The sequence below is a fragment of the Alosa pseudoharengus genome, unplaced genomic scaffold (assembly GCF_046254945.1).
Source record: "Alosa pseudoharengus isolate Yale_2024_CS ecotype anadromous, Long Island Sound unplaced genomic scaffold, YU_APseudo_1.1 YU_APseudo_1.1_scf_22, whole genome shotgun sequence".
Classification (NCBI taxonomy): Eukaryota; Metazoa; Chordata; class Actinopteri; order Clupeiformes; family Clupeidae; genus Alosa; species Alosa pseudoharengus.
The window spans coordinates 31,953,284-31,956,928 of record NW_027468680.1 but is presented as its reverse complement, the minus strand read 5'-3'; the positions used below and the strand labels follow the sequence as shown (position 1 = coordinate 31,956,928).

The window sequence follows — 3,645 nt, the reverse complement described above, 5'->3', positions numbered from 1 at the left end:
TGTAAACCCTAATTCGTTCAATAAACATAACATTTTCGAGGTAACACGTTGCCCTAAATATTTTATGTTATGTATTGTTCAATAAACGAACAAATTTACGTCAAGTGTACGACATGTGCCAAATAGTAATGCATGATGAATTTTAGTACAATAAACTAGTTTTGCATGTTACAACAGCGTAAACTTGCGATGAAAGAATACCTTCAATTTATGTTTATGTAACTTATAAATATTTACTATTTTAACTTAAACTTTTAATTAAGTGAGCATAAAATGTCTTTTTAATTTAATTAAAAGTTCATTAGACATTTCTTATAGTTAAATGTGTTTTATGGGGCTTAAGCTATGAAAGTAAAAGAAACAGTCTTTATTCAGAACACTTGAGTGTTTATTCAATTGTTACTCAACTCAACAATTTCAAAATACACATGATCAAAATCACAGAGAATAGAAATACAAGCTCTATAGAAACTCTACACACACACACAGATGTAGAATACACCATCAATACAATTTCAAGAACACACTATATTTATAAGTGTCAGCTGATACCCAAAGTGGTAAAAGGCAAAATGGGCCAGACCCCACACACATCCACAAAGGAATTATATTACAGCTCAGAGCATACTATGATAAGTAATAGATAATCAAAATGCACCTTTATGCAAAAAATGAACATGGGCATTGACAAGGCAGTCAAAAAGTACCACTCTCAAACACTGGATACGTGCACACACACACAAAGGTAGGTATTATTATAAACATTATCCACCACAATATCCAACCCTGCAAACACTCAGACACACTCACTCACATTCACTCAGACAAACTCACTCACATTCACACTTTACAGCTGATTTGTCAGCATTAAAACTTTCCTTTTTAGCATCCCCACAATACCAGCCTGCAAACAGCTAGGTACACAATACAATTGCTCTATCCCCGTCTCCCAAACTCACGCTCACTCTCAAACACTCTTGGAGTCCCCTCCAAGACGATTCCTACAGAAGATGGAGTCAGAGGATGCGGTGCAATATCTTCCTCAGTAAAGCAGAGTATTCCTGTTCCAATGTGTCTGTATACGCCCTCGTCATTAGTGACCTAAACATAACACACACACACACACATATATATTTAATTAGAAATACAGCACATTGTTCTTACTTTTAAAACCTAACCAAGTACAAATTACATCATAATTGGGCATTGTACATTGACATTACCAAATACATATTCAGACTGGAAATACAAAAAGGTCCAGATTGAAAATTGTTACCAGCCACCCTCGTGGTCATGTTGGGCTTGTAGGTACTAAGGAAAATCAGAGCACACAGTAACATATTTGAGTACTGACTTGAGATTATAAAGTGAAATGAAACCTGGATTACATAAGGAATGGCATGCTGATTTCACATTTTATATTATAATATAAATTGTAATTTCGTGTCCCATTAGGATGAACCACAAATGTCTTACAGCAAATTAACTCACTCTTCATGGCATTATTGGCCTTAGTTATATATCTAACAACTGAAGAATTATACTTCAGTGATACTACTTACAAAGCAAGTCTTGAAGAAATCAGCTGAGTTGTCATCAAAGAGTATTGGAAGCCCTCTCAGGACAAGGCATCTGATGTCAGCAGTGTCCGATGTCTGGATTGCAGTGAAAGCAGAGACATTAGAGACATTAACACAGTAACATAAGAGACAGTGACATTACAGACAGCTATCATTCAAGACATCCATACACCAAAATCAGTAGTATCACTTCATCTTACAAACCTTTGTTTGGCGCAACAGACCATCCAGAAGTTGTCCCTTTAGACCTCTCTTTGACCTGATGATTTCAACAAGTTTAGGGCAAAGACGATCCAGAGACTCATATAATTCCTGTTTCAGGTTTTTCCCTGCCACTCTGCTGAATTTCCTGGGAGACCTGAAACAGAGACAGAAATAAATCATGTTTATCAAGACACTGTGAACAATGTCCCATCTACTCTGTTTTTTGTTTATGGTCATGTACTCATAAAAGGAATTGGGGTGAAATGATGGGGGGGGGGGGGGGGGGGGGGTGTAGCCTACCTGTGTATGAGGGGGGGCGGAGGGCATACCTGTGTGTATGTGAGGGTGGGTGTGTGTGGGTGGGTGACATCAAAGGCTACAGTAACATTATGTTAACTTCACATGGCTGCATTATATTAGACTTTTACAGACATTAACAGAGACAATCAAACCTTACCTGATTTTCAACAAAGAGTGCTGGCCAACGCTGTATCATCTGGCTCACAGGAGGCTTGTCCATCACAACCTCCTTTCTTCTAAAAGACAACGTGAAGGGCAGATTGCTGTGACCAACCTGGCAAATGAAACCGGGACATGTGAGTCCTAAGCGTGCCAACTTAAAGTGCACAAACACTTATTGTAAGGACAGCGTAACGGTTCGCTTCTAGTACAGCTACCATGCTTCACAGCTTCAGTCTTAATGCTTTACTATTTGTCCTCTCTTCTCGCAATTAAATGCGCGATACTTGCATTTCCAATTTATGTTCCTTTCTTTATTTTAATGTTGCTGCATAATTTACAGTAGCATGTTGTCAGAAAGACGGAACGTTATGTAAGGGATAACGGCCACCAAGGTGTCCTTATGCGGGCAAGGGGCAAAGAACTCCCCGACGCGCAACGGAGTTGCCTCCACCCGAGTCCATTAATACCTTATAACTGGACACACCTAGAAGGCCGTTATCCCGCGTATCCCCCGGTTGCCACTGTAAAGCCATGCCTTTATAGCAAGCAAAGGAAACACACGGCTCCGTTTAAAAAGAAGCCCACTAATTCAGCTTGTTGTACAACTTTCGTTGATAGCATGGACAGTTAGCTTGTTTACAGTTGATTCCTTTGTTGCGAAGCCTGCCTCCAGGCTCAACTGTCGTCCTACTGGTTATAATTACCATTCATAAGCATTGATATGGAATGGCGATAGTAGGTTAAGTTAGCATGTTCACACGTAGGCCTATGTAATAGCTAATGTAAAATGGCGAATGCTAACTTATTTACAGTTATTGGTTAAACTGCTAACGTTACTTAGCGGAGGCTATCTAATGGCAAACTTATGTTGGTAATCGGATAACAAGATAAGAAACAAAGAGTGGGAAATACCTTGGCATTTTACTGTCTTGCTCCAATTTTAAGCAGTCTGTGTCTTGCTGTCGTGAACCGTCCGTGACTTCTATCTCTGTCGTCTGCGGGAAATCCCCAGGTTTGGGAGTGGAAAAAAGTGCATTTTGGCGGAATCCAATCAAATCTTCTTTCCTGGGCCACCTGTTGCTCAGAATGTTGATACAACTGAAAGATCCTAGTTGATTCTACAAATTCATGAAAACCATTCTCCTCACTCAAAATTGGCGTGTAATATGTGGGATATTCTGAGATTTGTGTGCAATGTACAACTTTTTATAGGTTCAAACAAAATGTGGGATTACAGTGTACTTTCCAAATTTGAAAAACGCTGAGAAATCTGCTGCATAAGATTGTCCAGGATATCCATGTACAGTTTTCTTTAACACTCCTGAGGATCCTGCAACCGACACTTTCGCCTAGGCTCATTTTAAGGGTCTGATGTGCGACTACGCTGCTTTTGCATAAA

General features: G+C 39.4%; 1 long non-coding RNA gene across 5 annotated transcripts; it reads right to left on the bottom strand.

Moving 5' to 3' along the window:
- Window positions 1–359: 359 nt before the first annotated feature.
- On the bottom strand, window positions 360–3,314 carry LOC143139455 (uncharacterized). 5 transcript variants are annotated; one of them, XR_012990419.1, is made up of 6 exons: window positions 3,159–3,314; window positions 2,242–2,358; window positions 1,785–1,938; window positions 1,563–1,655; window positions 1,277–1,311; window positions 360–1,101 (listed from the first exon to the last, which is right to left on the bottom strand). It is a non-coding gene; the product is annotated as an uncharacterized LOC143139455 (long non-coding RNA). The 5 variants fall into 5 exon arrangements; XR_012990418.1 differs by having other exon boundaries at window positions 1,224–1,655; XR_012990416.1 differs by having other exon boundaries at window positions 360–1,311.
- Window positions 3,315–3,645: the final 331 nt, after the last annotated feature.